Source organism: Protopterus annectens, chromosome 8.part1 (genome assembly GCF_019279795.1).
Source record: "Protopterus annectens isolate FY-2018-M chromosome 8.part1, PAN1.0, whole genome shotgun sequence".
Lineage (NCBI taxonomy): Eukaryota > Metazoa > Chordata > Ceratodontiformes > Protopteridae > Protopterus > Protopterus annectens.
The window spans coordinates 502,916,597-502,933,524 of NC_056742.1; positions in this window are offsets into that span (position 1 = coordinate 502,916,597).

The window sequence follows — 16,928 nt, forward strand, 5'->3', positions numbered from 1 at the left end:
TAACTATGATTTTATAGGATCATAGGAGGTTACTAGGCTAATATCCATGGGGCCCTTATAAGCCTAGCCAAGGGTTTATCCCCAAAAAGAAACCTCAGTCAACACCTGTCACCCCTGTCAATGAGGGACACAGGTGGAACCCCTGGGACAAATTTGTGGTTTCTCATCCACTCATCAAGATTGTGCTTGAACAGGGTCAGTGAAGTACTCTGTTTGACATATATGGGAAGTCTATTCCAGAAATGGGACAGCCTCTGAGAGACAAACCTGTCTCTTCAGCAGGTCTTATTGATGTCACATATTAGATTCAGGTCTTTCAAGTGGGTAATACTTAAGGAGTTAGACTAACAGATATGGAGCATCTCTTGTAGGGCAGGGTCCGAGATTGCCTTGTAGACGAGCCACAGATCACCTCTGAGCAATCTGTACAATACTGAGTAGAGTGATAGTGATTTGAGCCTGTCCACATAGGACAGGTGTTGGAGGCCATGGATTCTCTTTGCAAGGTATTTCTGTGGCATTTCAAGTTGGTGCAGATGTTTGGAGAGGTACATACCAAATGGGGCATTATACTCAATTATACCATGACCCCCCCAAAACGTGCACGCTGATTGGCCAGCGTGCCTGTTTTAAATCGAGTTATACTAATGGAAAAAGGTCCGGTCACCCGGACTTTTTTCCATTAGTATAACTCGTTTTTTTAAAACACTGTCTCGCTATGTTAAACGGAGATCTCCGTTGCTTATTTTAAAGCTGTCTCGCTATGTTAAACCCATTTAACATAGTGAGACAGTGTTTTAAAAAAAGCAACGGAGAAAGCAAGATCTCCGTTGCTTTTTTTTTAGTGTCTCGCTATGTTAAATGAGTTTAACATAGCGAGACAGTTTTAAAATAAGCAACGGAGATGTCCGTTGCTTATTTTAAAACTGTCTCGCTATGTTAAACTCATTTAACATAGCGAGACACTAAAAAAAAAGCAACGGAGATCTTGCTTTCTCCGTTGCTTTTGCCCACAGCTCTGATGTACTGCGCAGGCGCGCAGTACATCAGAACTGCCGCGGATGCCAGACATCTGCGGAAGGGCAGTAAACAGGCATTATACTATGCCATTATTTAAGAAAAGTAATAGTTTCTTTTCTTAAATAATGTCATGGTATAATAGCAATAACCCACTTCTGGGTGTGGGTAATGCTAAATTTACCCACGGTTGGCTTTGTTTGGTCCCTCGGGCTTCGCCCTCGGGACCAAACCACGCCAACTGTGGGTAAATTTAGCAATTCCCACACCCAGGCGTGGGTTATTGCTATATTATTGGTCTAATGAGGGAGGAGTATATAGAGGTAATAATCTTTTTTCTGGATGCAATGTCTTTACTTATGAAATGAACCAACTAAAAGGCTTTTCTAACAACTGCTGCTATATGATGGTCAAATTTGAGATTGTTGTCAACCTGAGTACCCAGGTCTCTCACCACAAATTGTGTGCTTAGGGGGTTGCCATTGATGTGATAATCAGTAGGGTCCATGTTTTTGATGAATGATATGATGATACATTTTTTTTACTTTTAGCTTGAGGCCATGACTTTGGCACCAGTTGTTAGTTGCTGTGAGACCCTCTTGCAGTATGTTACCATCATTTGGGGAGTCAATGACAGCATCCAACTTATAGTTGTACACCAACTTGTTCAGCCACGGGCCTTTTGTCTTCGCTTGGACCTCTGAGAAGTAGATGCCAAACAGTAGGGGTCCCAGGAGACATCCCTGGGGAACTCCACTAGTGACAGGTCTGATATTAAAGGTGGCGGCATCTATTTTGACCTTGAGGGTCCTGTCAGTGAGATAGTTGGCCACACACCTGATGAGACAGAGATTTACACCAAGTTTTGTTAGCTTTTTAATGATACCCGAGTAAGGGATTGTGTCAAAGACCTTGGCAAAGTCAAGGTAAGCTATATGTACTGACTTTCCCCCTCATCCAGGGCCTTGGTGACAGTCTCAAAGAAGTCAACCAGGTTTAACAGGCAAGATCTGCTCTTGATGAATCCGAACTTAGTGGGATCAAGTGCTTGGAGATTGCCTATGTCCTTGTTTATGTTTAGTTATATTTAATATAAATGGTAGTCACAAGTTGTATAATGAAAATCTCTAATTGCTCTGGACCACTTTGGCAGTGGCATGGAAAAGTATCATTAAGAGTTGGAGATCAGTTTCACCACCTTTCAAGAATTTATATCTTTCTTAAAAGAAGAAGCTGTAACTGAGACTAAAAAAGAAAAGTAGGTTATTTCCTAAGACATTATTCAAGAATCTGTGGACAAAATATTATTTCTAATTAATTTATTTCAGCAGAACGCTGCCTCTTGAATTTTTTTCTCAAAAAATTTACTGTTTATATAACATATATTACTACTTACTACAGTGAACTTTACTCTCTGGAGTACCGCAGTTTCTTTTAGTTAATATCTCACAGGCATGTCATATATATTGTATATTTTTTTACAATTGTATTATTGATATTTATAACTATATTACATGCACGTACATTTATATGTTAAAATATAAACATTTTTGAAGAAAAAATGTGTTCACAGCTTTTCTTCTCTGTGCTTTTCAGTCCCAGTGCCTCAAAAGTACACTTGTGCACAATATTATACTCTGCATTTGTTTCTAATTTAAATTCAACAACTTATTTATTAATTCTAATTGTTTATTGCCAACAGTCTGAATTACATTGTTATAACAATGGGTTAATGCATTTACACTTCACTGTATCAGCTCATTGATACCACAAACTGATCAAGTTAATAAAATTCATAATTTCTATTCAACAAAATGTAAATTCACTTGATAATACATCTTTTCTTTTCATTTTGTATATTTTAAAAAATGCTTCTTTTCTGGCACAGCTAAAACAAAACCAAATAAAGCACGACAATTTGTCTATGTATGCTCAAAGTTACACCTAGCGCACAAAGCTTGAGTTTCAATTACACCATGCTTCATGTGTACCCCATGTCTTTTTTAGTACTATACAGATGATTCTTAACTGCATCCTCACTTTGTTTCTTATGTTTGCCTTACTACTTGATTCACATTTTATTCTGCATACTTCTGTTTTCAAAGTTAATTCCTTTAACTATGCACTTGTAATCTCAAGTGAGATCTACTCTTAAGGGGCCTACCACCATGTTTAATCATTGGTTAGTCCACACACGTTCTTATTTATTATATCTGAATCATGCAGCTAACCAAGTTTACAGAATTTGGCTTGATTCTTTAATTCAATGAGAAATGAATTAATAGCCTCTATAGGAACCTTTGTCCCTGTAAAAAAATAGTTGATACATAGGATCACAGTAAGTTACCAGGCTAATGGTCTGAGTGCTCTTACAAGTCTAGCCAAATTTTACCCTTGTTACCATGATCATCACCTATTGCCCCTGTCCAAGAGGAACACAGTTGGAACCCCTGGGATGAATTTATGGTTACCCATCCTGTCGTCCAGATTGTGTTTGAAAAGGGCCAATGAGGTGCTCTGTTTGATGTGAAGTGGGAGTCTAGTCCAATGGTGTGGTAACCTCTGGGAGACAAATCTGTCCCTCCAGCAGGTTCTATTTATGCTTCATATCAGGTTTAGGTCTTTACAGCAAGTAACCTGTGGGTCATTTGACTTGCAGATGTGCAGCATTTCCAATAAAGCAGGGTCAGAGATCATTTATATGCAAGGCAGGGATCACCTCTGAATAGTCTGTATGAAACAGAATAAAGTGATAGTGATTTCAGATGGTTCACATAGGATAGCTGCTGAAGACCTTGAATGTTCTTTGTGAGGAACCTTTGTGGTCTCTCCATTTGCTGCAGGTGCTTTGAAAGATACATGCGGAAAGGGGCATTGTACTCAATTATTGGCCTAATGAGTGAAGAGTACAGGGAGGTGATAACTTCACTTTTTCTCAAGGCAATGTCCTTACTTATGAGGTGAGCATTATAGAATGCCCTTCTTACCACTCTGGAGACATGGTGATCAATGGTAAGGTTGCTGGCAACCTCAGTGTCCAGATCTCTCACCACTGAGTGCATACTTAGAGTATTGCCGTTGATGTGGTAATTTGCAGGACCACTGCTCTTGCCAAAAAGGATGATAAAACACTTTTTTGCATTGAGAGTTTTTCTAGGATCTTATGTCTTGATTTCTAACTTATTCCTGCTATTTTGTCATTTCTCTTTTCTTGGAGGGTTACGGTATTATATATGTTCAAGGCTTCTTCAGGCTTATGCAGAAATTTGGCACAATATCCCATATCAGGATTCTCATTTATTCTTTTCGTTATGAGGAAAAATACATTTTTGGATCCAAAGCTTCCAGTTTTCTACTAGATCACTTGCATTGAGAGAATTCATGAAAGTTCTGACTAAACACAGAAACTCTGAAAAACAAACATGTTTCTTCACTGTTTATTTATTTGTTTGTTTGTTAGCCAGGTAGGTAGACTGTTCCTTGGAGTACTTTCAGCCACATTCCTGGTGCATACAGCACAAAATTACATCAAGTCAGTCAATTTCATTAGACAGAACTACAATCAAGATACATTTTCATTTCACAGCAAACTTTGTAATATTACATACAAATGAAACTTTTGAAATCTTAACAAGAAATATGCAAAATTAATTACAAGTTACCTAGTTCAATGGTCTCCCTCCAGGAAAGAGGCCATTGGCCTACTGGGATTAACCCTGTCAATAAAGCCTGAAAAAATAAATAAACAGTTTACATAGGGTTCTTTAGGAGTACACACGCAAGACATTTTCACTGTGAGATAAGAGGCAATCTGATATACATTCCAAATATAAAATTTGCACTGTGAGTCAACATGAGCATATGGTTAAAAAAACTTTTGTACATTATGAAGTCAGAGAAACTTAAAGGGACTGGAGTTGTAGCTAGAGTTGTGTATTATCTGAGAGCAGACTCTAGGAAAAGGAAACGGTATAGAATGGGATGAAAGGAAGGTTGTATATGCATGGTCTAGAACTTTAGAGATTCAAAACAGACTGAACGTGACTATTAAATTAATTGTGTGAAGAAATATGAGGGTAAGTACCCATCACACGTCTTCAACTATTATTCCACTACTGAGAGTGCACCATACCTGCATTTTTTACAGTGCTCTATAAATAACACAGACCTTGTGGACTGGTTACTTTACTTCATAAGTGGTTAGTCTAACAATTTTTAAAAAGCCTACCATATGTTATAATCTGAAACAAACAAAAATATTCAATACTATCCAGACTCAGTACTGACCCGATACAAATTTTAAAGTAGGATGTGTGAGGTGAGAAATTGGAGACATAGGTATTGCAAAACAAACATTTATTGCAAAACACAAAACCTTTAGCACTTTTGTAAGCTTTTTGGGGTTGTGAGACAAGTATATTTATTACCTCATTTTTTAGTATTTGTTAGCCTTCTGAAGAAGTCCATTTCTAAAAATGGGCAAAAGTACTAAAGGTTATGTACTTTACAATAAACATTTACTTTGGAGTACCAACGTGTCCAATTTCTCACGTGACACATCCTACTTTGTAATTTGTACTGCCATATGGCATGCAACTTCTTTAAGTATTTGTATATTTAATGCTGTATATACCTACATATTTCAGGTTAGTCACTTCTTTTTAAGGTGAGGAATGTAATACATAACTTATTGCATCTGCACTGTGCCCTCATTTCATCAGAATTCAAACATGCATGCATTCTCTAAGAAAAGGGAGATGTTTATCACTGTAAATATATCGGTACCAAAACTCATTGTAGTGACAGTGGTAATGTAATACTCTAGGCTTCAGAATTTGCAGAGGTGAAGATGTTTGCACATTTAAATCTTTAGGGGTAGAAAGGAAATCCTTTGTATACTATATACCTGAATGCAAAACCCTAATTCTCTTAAAAGTTTAAACATTATAAAAAAAGGACTGAGGTAAAGCCTTTAATACATGCCTAACAAACAGATGCTTTATAGGCATTTTAAATGGCCTCTTGTCTGCTGCTTTATAGATGCTTTTGCATTAAGGGTAGGTATATGACTTTCGTTCAGGGTAGGGAGTGCATTAACTCTCCAGAGTATATCTATATTGAGTTACCACTACACCGTGAATAGAAAAATCATATACATCTCTCAGGAAAAGGGAATAACTTCTTCCTGTGTACAAGAGTTGCAATAGACAGTACTCTAAATATAGTATCTCTCTCTCTTTCATCCTTTTCATCAGTACCCTTTATTAATAAAATGCATTATTTACAAAATTTACATTTACAAAGTCAAATCAAATGTTTACAATAAGTGGAAATAAAAGCAAAATATAAGAACTGAGGTATGACAAATAATATATAAAGAAGATACATAATTATGGATATAAAGGAATATTAGGAAGAAAAGATAGGGTGAAGGAATGAAAGGGGAATTACTGAAAAGAATGTAAAAGGAATAGAAAAATAAAAAATGAATGTAAAGATTGTATAACTGATAATAATATTAAATATTTTAAAAATAATATCAATTGGAATAAAAAAGGGTGGATAAATAAAAAATAAGGCCATGTAACACCTGAGATGCCATTGCAAGCAGCATCATGCAAGATATCATTTTTGGTCTTCTTCTTAAGAGCTTATGAGTAATACAGTGCTCTATGGTAGAAGGACCAAGAACTGGGAAGCTAAAACTCAATTGTTTTAAAATGAAGTAAGAATAGAAGGATCGTGAAAAGGGTGAAGTTTAATATGTTAAATTTCTTTGTCTAATAGTAAATCAACATGCAAAATTCAAGAAAGTGTTAAGAGTTATGAGTTAAAAAAGCAGGGTATCCAGAAGCTATTGTGATCCATATTTGATGGGTAGCCAGTTAGCTGTTACTTCAGCAGAGCATTAATCTTCATTTATTAGAGCCAGAGTAATACAATTGCAAATTTTATTAGAAATAATTTGCAGTGAGTTAAGACTTTTCTTTGAATTCTAATAGAGTAGAGGAATAACATAACATTTATTTATTTCATTTTATTTATTTATCCTTGTTGACTGGATTAATCCCACTAGACTAGTAGGTTCTTTTCAACAGAGACCAGATGTGTCAATTATACTGTTAGGGAAAATTTGGCCAGGGCATCAGGGAACATCCCTACCATTTTTGATAGGTGCCCTGGGATCTTTTACAACCCTATGACCTACCACCAACTCAAGAAAGATAGGGCTTTGGTTTAACATCGCATCTGAAGGATGACACAGTCATAGTATCAACATGCTTAATATAAAGAAAATAATTTTGACCAAAACTAAAAAGAGAAAGTCCCAGAATATTAGAGCCCTTGTCATTGAAATAAACAAACAACTCAGGAGCTTAATAAAATTCACCAAAGCCAAGTTTCAGGGTAAAATAGCTATCCAAGCTAAAAACAATCACACTGCAATTTTTTGTTATCTCTATAATCTCAAAAACAAAATGCAGCAATGGACTGAGTTTTTTGCAAACAGTATTACCTGCAAAGAAGGTGAAGATATAGTGAACTTGCTGGATGATAAATTTATCTCTAAATTTACCACTCTCTCCCCTCCATCTGTCCCTCAAGATATACCTGAAACTGGCTTGCCTGTAACTATCACACAAATGAAGTCCTAAAAGTGCTATCAGAAACTAAAATACTAATTAATTTGGTCCTGACAATATCTCTGGATGCATTATAAACAGCAGGAGCATAATTTAGCCACAGCCCTAACAACACTGTTAAATTTATGCCTACATACAGGTTTTGTACCAAGTGAATGGAGAACAGCTGCAGTAATTCGCTTGTAAAAGGGAGGACCTGCTACTGACCCAGACAATAGCAAACCCATAAGTCTGACCAGTCTCATATGCAAAGTCATGTAAAGGCGTATCATGAAACTAATCAATCAGGACATAGGGATTATCCAAACACTAGCATATCAAGTGAAAGTAGCTAGTATGTAGGCTAGTATGTAGAACAGCAACAGAGTTTAAGCAAAAGGTTGTTAATAATTAACATAAATCCACATACAAGTTAAAAAAGGAATAGTACAGACAGGCAGACATAATGTAAAGAGATGTGCTAGAGTAAAGAAGGAAGCCATCCATCCCTTTCAGGATGTGCATTGTACAGACAGAGAGCAGTGTAAGGGAACTGAAAGAAAGGTAGCAATAGAAATATGAATAAATGTAGCACACAGGAATGTCAGTGACTTCCAACAAAACTTAAGGAGAAAGTTGGCTGAGAATGCATAGACTGATGGAAATAGGATCAAGTGTTTCCATCTTTTAGAATTTTTTTTCATTTTATTGTTGAATTCTTGTGAGGCTTCACTGTTTCTTGTTCTCACTGGAGGTGCATCTGTAGGTTAAGGATGGAGGTTGAGAAAGAGTTAGGCAGATGATCAGAGTGAGGTAGATGACTTGAGAAGTAGGAGGACAGGACGTCATTGGTTTGTGATTCAGTGCTATAGAAGAAAAGTTGAAGGTGGAGTTTAGATGTCAGCTGGGATGAAATGTTCTTCTGACAATTTTGTGGAAGAGATTGTGCAGAGAATATTCAGGGCATTTTAAACTGGGAAGTAAGAGGTATTAATAGAAAAGGTGAAATGGTGCTCCTAAGTGAATGATAGGAGGGTGAATCTGCAAACTCAGTTATAGACAACAAAAGGTGAAATGGTGCTCCTAGGTGAATGATAGGAGGGTGAATCTGCAACTTCAGTTATAGACAACAAAAGGTGAAATGGTGCTCCTAAGTGAATGATAGGAGGGTGAATCTGCAAATTCAGTTAAAGAGAACTTTAAATTCCTACAGATTCTTTGCAGACATGGAGACAGAAGGACAAGGCCATATTCTAACTAGGTTTGAAGAAGGTATTTATCTATAAGCTCCCATGCATTGGGTATAAGACATGATTGCTAGTTTAGAACAACAGAATGAAGATCAATTAATGTTGCTTCATATCTGGTGCTGCCATTGAAAGTCAGGGGTTGAGAAGGAGACCAAGATATCTCAAGGTATGAACATTATCAAAATGTTTATTTTGTAATTCTAGGAGGGTAGAAGTGATGGAGATAGAACTGAGTTTGAAACATCTGCCAAACACAATAGATTTTATTTTCTTGCAGTTAACAACTTGCCTTGTCGGCCAGATGAGGAATGCATGTAAGTCTAGGAGAAAGTCTGTCCTAATTGAATTAATATAGTTAGATCTGACTAAACAAGATCATGCACATATTTAATAATGCTGGACAGCTGCAGGCCTAGGAGTGAGAAGTAATTAAGATACTGAAAAGAACATCATAGAAAGAAAGAAAGAAAGAAAAATATACCCAATTTTGAATTGAAAAGAGAAATTTGTGAGAGAGTTTTGGAAATTGTTAATATATGATGATCCATAGACTGTTTCATTTAAGGAGCATGGTATAATTTAACTATGTTAAATAACGCAATTGGTCATAAAGTTAGACACCAGTGACTAGTTTTGCGTTTGTGGGAGTGAAAGTATTATCTAAAATGTTTAAGAGGGTAATGAATGTGTGTCTGTCATTGGTATAACAATGGTGCTGAGTTGTTTGCATTTTGTCAGTAAACTGAGGCTTGTTTGTAGAAGTTTTGCTGCAGCAGCATTCTCTCCCCCTCCATCTCTCTCTCTCTCTCTCTATAGATATATATATATATATATATATATATATATATATATATATACACACACACACACACACACACACACACACACACACACACACACACACACACACACACACAGATCCCTATCAGATGATCGTGTTTTCAGAAAATCAAAATTTATATGGTCGGGACTATATGATCATGTTTCTGAAAACTCAAACATCCAAAAAAATTTAACTTATTTTACATTTTTGCAGGGAGGCAAGCCCCCCTGCACCCCCTATATCCTCTGCAAATTAAATATACAAACTCCGAGATTGCACTACAGTGAGAAAAAGGGTACATTTCCCATTCCACACTGTACAGCAATCTCCATTCAAAACCTAACTGTTTTTGGAAACTTGATCAAATGGTCTCAGCCATATGAATTTCAAGTTTCTGAAAACGTGATCATCTGATAGGGATACACACACACACACACACACACACACACACACACACACACACACACACACACAGATATATACATACAAAAGCACATTAGTGCACACTGAGAAACAGAAAGATAGCTCTATAACTGACAGTATAAGGAGAATTATTTATTTGAAAAATTATTGTAGCTATTTTCTCAATGTTAATGAAATTACTGTTGGAGATAGAGAGACAGACACAGAAAAGAGCTCAAAGGGGATATTTAGAGGGTGATTGATTTTATCTACTCTGTTTGGTAAATACAAGGGAATGTATTGCATAAGCTGTGGCCGCTGTGACTAGAGAAGCTGTTAAGTAGTTTTTCTATTTGTTTCAGACAGACTTTTTCCAGGTAGAAGGGAGGATGGAAGGGGTGAGATGGCAGGGTGGAGTTAAGAGATGTTGACTCATGTCTACTATGATATTTTTTTTTGTTAACAGGAAAGACAGAATCTTTATTATTATTATTTTTTTTTTGTCGTTTTATCACAAAGAGAAGGGGAGTCTGAATGTGGAGGTTAAATATAGAATCAGAAGTGCTGCATTTAACTAACACAACATTTTAGGAAAAGAGCAACAAGGCAGAGGAATGTCAAAGAGGGTAAAAAGTATGGTGTATAAAACAGTGGTGCAACCAGTATCACTGTATGGTACAGAAACCTGGGCAATGAAGGCAGAGCAGATGAGATAGCTAGAGGTGTTAGAGACAAAGTGCCTGAGGCAAGATGTGGGTCGTACACTGTGGGATAGGTGAAGAAATGAGGATATTACAGGTTCAGCTGTAATAGTCTAGTAGTAGAAAAGGTCAATTAGAACAGATTACAGTGGTTTAGTTACATGACCAGGAAAGCAGAAGATGGTTTGGTAAAGTAAACCTGGGAGAGACAAGAAGATGGCAAGAGGAGAAAAGGGCACCCAGCCAAGAGTCGACGGATCTTGTGAGGAATGACATCACAGGCAGCCATGACTGTCATGGAAAGTAGGAGATTGGATTTGAACTCACAAGAGATAGCAGCAGTTGATGAAATACCTGAGCCCATGTAAAACTGGAAAAAGGGGTTGCTGATGATGATGATGGTGTGCCTGAGGGAGGTATAAAGGTTTCATATATTTTCTAATAATGTATTATCTGACACAAGTGCACTAAACATAAGAGTTAGTCAAGGCTCAGACTTAGGACCTACTTCTGTCTCATTATTACTAAATGGCATCTCTCATGAGTTGCCCAAACTAAAATTAATTATGTATGCAGACAATATCCTGCTCCTAGATTCTCATAAAGCCCACCATATACTGCAACAAATAACTCGGTATCAATTTACAAACCTTTGTCATTGGCATCACAACAAAAAACGTGAAATTGATAGTAGCAAAACCAACATCACACTCTTCTGTACAGCAAAGAAACAGACATCGATTCCTCCTTTATATATAAAAAACAAAATATCCTGGAACATTAATAAAAGTGTAGGCAATGCTTACAAAATGAATATAACTGCACATACTAGGTGTATAGCTTATAACAGTAGGTAGACGTGTATTCTGTATAATACAAATATTTTATAATTCTGTACTCTGCAATCTGTCCTGTAACTCCATATTTACTACAGTACATCGGTACTATCCTGCTGTCATCTAATTATTACCGAACTGTTGTACCCAGGTTGTGGATGAAAAGGCTCAGTACGCCAGCCCACCCAGTCACCAAATCATAAAATAAAAATTAAATAAAGAAAAATATAAAAAGTGAGATCAGCCACGGAGTTTGTTTCATTTCCTATTTTGTCGAGCTGTTGTGCATAGATTTCTTGAGTTGCTTGACTGAGGGTGTCAAACACCATTTCTCTTCTGCCTCACACAAATGCATAACAAGTGGCAGGCTGAAGTTAAATATGGGGCCTTAAGTGAAACTTTCACACCACCCGTATGCACGTGTGTCCTGGTTAGGTGGGCTAAGCCTTTGATTGTGTACGGCTCTCTTAACCTAAATGTAAAACTGTTTTTTCTCTAAAAACTTGTGTACCTAAATTGTAAAAAAACATTATTACACCAGCTAGTGTACACTTCACAAAACAATTATAAAAGTAATGTGTTAGAATTTAAACCCCACAATGTGTTCTCCTCTCTGTATGCAAAACTGGTGAAATTTTCTGCATCTGACAGCAGAAGTCTAACATTGATACAGTGTTTTGTCCTGATGTGTCTAAGGCAGCTTTCTTGGGGGTTGTCATAATTATTAAGGTATTTATCATACAGACACAATGTACAGTTTGATTCTTACCTTTAAGTGAAACTGGCTAAGGTTAAAATGGCCCAGAAGGTCAATTAATTTAGTAATAACCTATGCAGTATATTCCTTGTGATGTCAAAAACTAGTCACACAGTTCTATTAATGTAATTACCAAACTACTAGGAGTCCAGATCGATGACCAGCTTAAACTCAATAACCACCTACAACTAAACATAAAAAAAACACCAAAAACTTGTCATGCTCTACCGACCCAATCGATTCCTCACTACATCTACTAATCTCACTCTCGCTACTACATTTCTCATCCCTTCCCTCCTTTATGGTGCCCCTCTCCTAACAAACCTACAATCATCTCTTAAAACAAAACTGTCCTCTTGTTATAATAAAATTGCCAAATTTGCCACTAGCCACAAATCATCTACCCATCACTGTGCATCCCTCCACAAACTTAACTGGCTAGAGCTTTCGAACTATCTCTCCTATACTCAGCTCACTTTTGCTCAAAAACTAATTTTTCATCCCTCCCTCTGTCCCTCTCTTAGCTCTACCTTTAAAATGCACCTGCCACAAAGACTCCTAAGATCTAATAACCTAAACCTAATAGAACTGTACAAACCCCTTCACTCTCCAGGACAAAACCTCCTGTCCTTTGCCCTGGCACGCCTATGGAACTCCCTTCCTCCCTCCATCCGTATCACCACCAACCTCCCTGCTTTTAAAAAAATCACTGCACTCACATCTAACATCCTCTTGGGAATGCTCCTGCTCCCACCCCTCATACCCTATTCTTCGCTTCCTACAGGCTACTTTATCATATATTACCAGACACCAAATAATTGGCGAACTGTAATGACATCTTATAATTCTCTTATCATACTATTCCACTCAAGAAACTATATTTACCGCAGCAATGCTTTGTTTTTCTACAAAATTATAACTTTTTAACCTAAAATTTCTTTATTGCACCTGCTTAAATCTTAGTTTTCTACAAAATGAAACCTAAAAATTGCATTGTAAATGCTTAATCTTTGTTTTGTCTTGAACCCACAAATGACTGAAATTGTAAACTGCTGTAATCTTTCTGTTACCACTGTTTTAAAGCTTTGTCTTTAACCTACAAATGATTGAAATTGTAAACTGTTGTAATCTTTTTTGTAACCTTTGTTTTGGAGCTTTTCTCCCCAGGACTCCATTGAAAACGGGTTCTTATTGGCCCAATGGACTATCCTGGTAAACCAACTGCAAATAAATAAATAAATAAATAAAAATACTGAATAAAAGCCATCACTTCTGTGTAATTATATGTAAGTGTGTGGTGATATACCAATGAGTCTTCATAGACAGCAGTGAGGCACTCCTTTAACAGATGTCTACCAATCACAGCCAGTGTGTGTTGTCATTACATCTCACAGCTACGAACAGTCCAGGCTCAGGTATGTTAACAGCTCAGATAATATTTGCCAGTAGACAAATCAATGACACCTGCACAACAGAAGAAATGATATAATGTAAAGTACACAGCTCTTCTTTTTGTATAGTCTTCACAATGCATATTCTTGAGATTCGGTGCTGCCTGTAAGCTGGGACAACTCAATGCGCCAATGAATAGAAATGCCGAATAGGCAATGAACAGGGGGAACTATGCCTTAATGGGTACAAGGGGGGTCTATGCAACCTGTTACTAAAAGTGTGTGTTGACTAATGCACTGCTGTGCTTGTTGTGTGGTTCTCTGCTTGATAGCATTTGTGCACTGGAGCCCATACATGTGCACCCAAGGTGTTATTAGCATCACATCATCAGTGTTTGTGTTCTGCAGAATTCAGGTTACATTGCAGAAATTACTACTGGCCATTCACCACTTTGTCATGGCTAAGACCCCCTCGCACAGGCCCAGGTCTGAGCTGTTCAGTGTCTTTGTGGTGCACCTGTTCCCATTGTTAAGTAGTTATTTTTATAGCAGCACTATAGTTGAACCATCAGGGTGCACAACTTCTAACTTGCAGTGCAGTGGGGTTTACACCACAGTTAAAGTTTGACCATGTTTCTACAGAGAGTCCATTTGCACATATACAGTTAGCCGTATGTGTGCTCCCAGTATAGACCATTAGACTGGTGAACAGAGTTATGCTTCAGCATCTGGTGTGCATGGCTATGCACCTGATGTCCTTCAAGGATGCATCTGCAGTCCTTACAAATGGGTTGTCCTGTCGTCAGGCAGCCCTTCGGTCGGCCGGATTCCAAAGTCTGGGTCTGGCCTCGGCTGGTGTCGCACTTCACCCGACGTCATAGCTGCAGTTATTCGGGTATAAAGGCATCAGCCAACGCCATTTTCCTCAGTCTTTCTTGCCGCGTGGCGCCCGAAGCAGAAGCTGTTCGCAAGTGCCGGTCGGTCAGAACCAGAGATTACTACTACCGAATACTTCTATTACTACCGAAGACTTCTAAAAAGCTAAGTACCCCGTTGGGGACTCTTTCTTGCCTCAGCCAATGTCAGAAAAAGTGAATAACTGTTTAAATTGTGGGAAACAAATACCTCATAAAGATTTCCACTCTTACTGCTTACCTTGCTTAGGCCCAGACCACGACGTAGCAGCTTGTCTAGCCTGTGCTTCTTTCAACCGACGAACGCTTAGACGTCGGTCTGAATTTGCTGAAGAGTTTTTCGGCTCCGCTTTTGCTTACATTATGCCGTCGGATACTCAGACTACGCAAATTTCTAAAAAACACAAGGAAAAGGACCGACACTCGCGGTCCGCGGTTTCGGCCGAAACCGTGGTTAAGCCAGCCGCGAGTGTCTCGGTTTCGGCTGAAACCGAGTCCACGGTTCTTCCTTCGGCCGAAGGCTTGCCACTTACCGAGGCCTCATCCAGCCTGGCTGAATCTGCTACTGAAATCCCACCTGCTCCTGCAGGTTCACAGGATTTATCAGATACTATCCCTTTGGATATTTCTACCGCTGCACGTGGAGCTGCTAGGCCTCCTGCATCCATGTCGATTAAGGCCTTTGCCAGGGCTAAAGCAGCAAAAACTACCAAAACTGTGCCTGCTAAGACCCCCTCGCACAGGCCCAGTTCTAGTTCACAAATGCTTAGTCTAGCAGAGGATCTCATTTCTTTGATCCGGGGATCACAAACACATCCAGACAGGGCCTCTCACCCACCTCCAGAGAAGAGGACTAGAGTAGAGCCCCCTGAGCCAGTTTCTTCAGATGGCTCCTCTGATGAATCAGATAATTCAGACCCTCCAGAGGCCCCTTTTTCTCCTTATGAGGACTCTGATGCAGAAGAGTCCATTCCTTCTGCCTCTCCGCCTGAGGAATTTTCTTTGGGGAAACCTTGCATGCTATGAGGGAACAATTTCAATGGCAGGGCCAGGATTTTTCAGACTGTAGGAAAAGGCTTAGAACCTTTTGCATTTGCCACAGCATAGGCCTTTAGCCATTCCTCCAGTACTTACTGTTGTGGATGATGCTTTTAATGATGCTTGTACTGCTCCTGATTCACTTCCTCCGGCCCCTGCTAAGCCCGATAGGTACTACAGGGTTCCGGACACACATTATCATTTGTATAAGGCCCCTTTTGCAGATCCCGAAACTGTCTCCCAGGGACCCAAGGCTGTAGCAGCTACCTCTACCAAAACCCCTCCCTCTGAAAGGGAATCTAGGGCCTTAGAGAGATGGGGTAAAAAAGTTTACACTTCTGCTACTCTTTCAGCTAGGGCCTTGAACTGTCAATTCCACATGATCCAGTATCAAGAATTTATGTTAGACCAGTTAACTAAAAGCTGTCCTCGGATGAACCATTAGACAAAAATCTGTTCAGGAAATGGTACATAACATTCAGCAGGTCAGTAACCATTCCTTAAAATGCGGCTATGATGCACTGGAGGCTTCCTTTAGATCAGCCATGACTGGCACAGTGATCAGAAGACATGCATGGTTAAAAGAGCAGGCCTTACCAGATCATGATAAATCAAAGCTACTGGATGCTCCCATGGACAAGATCAATTTGTTTGGCTCTCCTGCACAACAGGTGCTGAAGAAGATGGAAGAGAAGGCAAAATCTGTCCAGACAGTCAAAGATTTCTTACAGGTCCAACCTCCAAGGTTTAGCAGGAATTGGCCCTCCAAGAATTGGTCCTTTCCAGACACCTCCAAAGCTCAGAGAGGCAGGAATAGGCGCTCAAGAGGCAGGGGTCAATCCAGAGGTGCCTACAGGGGACGTCAGTGGCAGGCTAACAATCAGCGAGGTACAGCCACAGATACAGCCACCACCATGACTACAGGACAATCATAGTGACTTGGCTCTAGCACCGCCTACCAGGGAACAACTAGAAGCACCCTTAGGCGGAAAGCTAGCCTTATTTTCAGTAAACTGGCATTACATCACAGGAGACAAGTGGATTTTAAAGACAATAGACCAAGGTTACAGGTTTCACTTCCATACTCTACCAAGGAAGAGAGGAATGCCAAACCTACCTCCAAATCAAAAGTCAGAAGCTCTAAAGCAAATAACTCACTTACTAAGGATGAGAGCT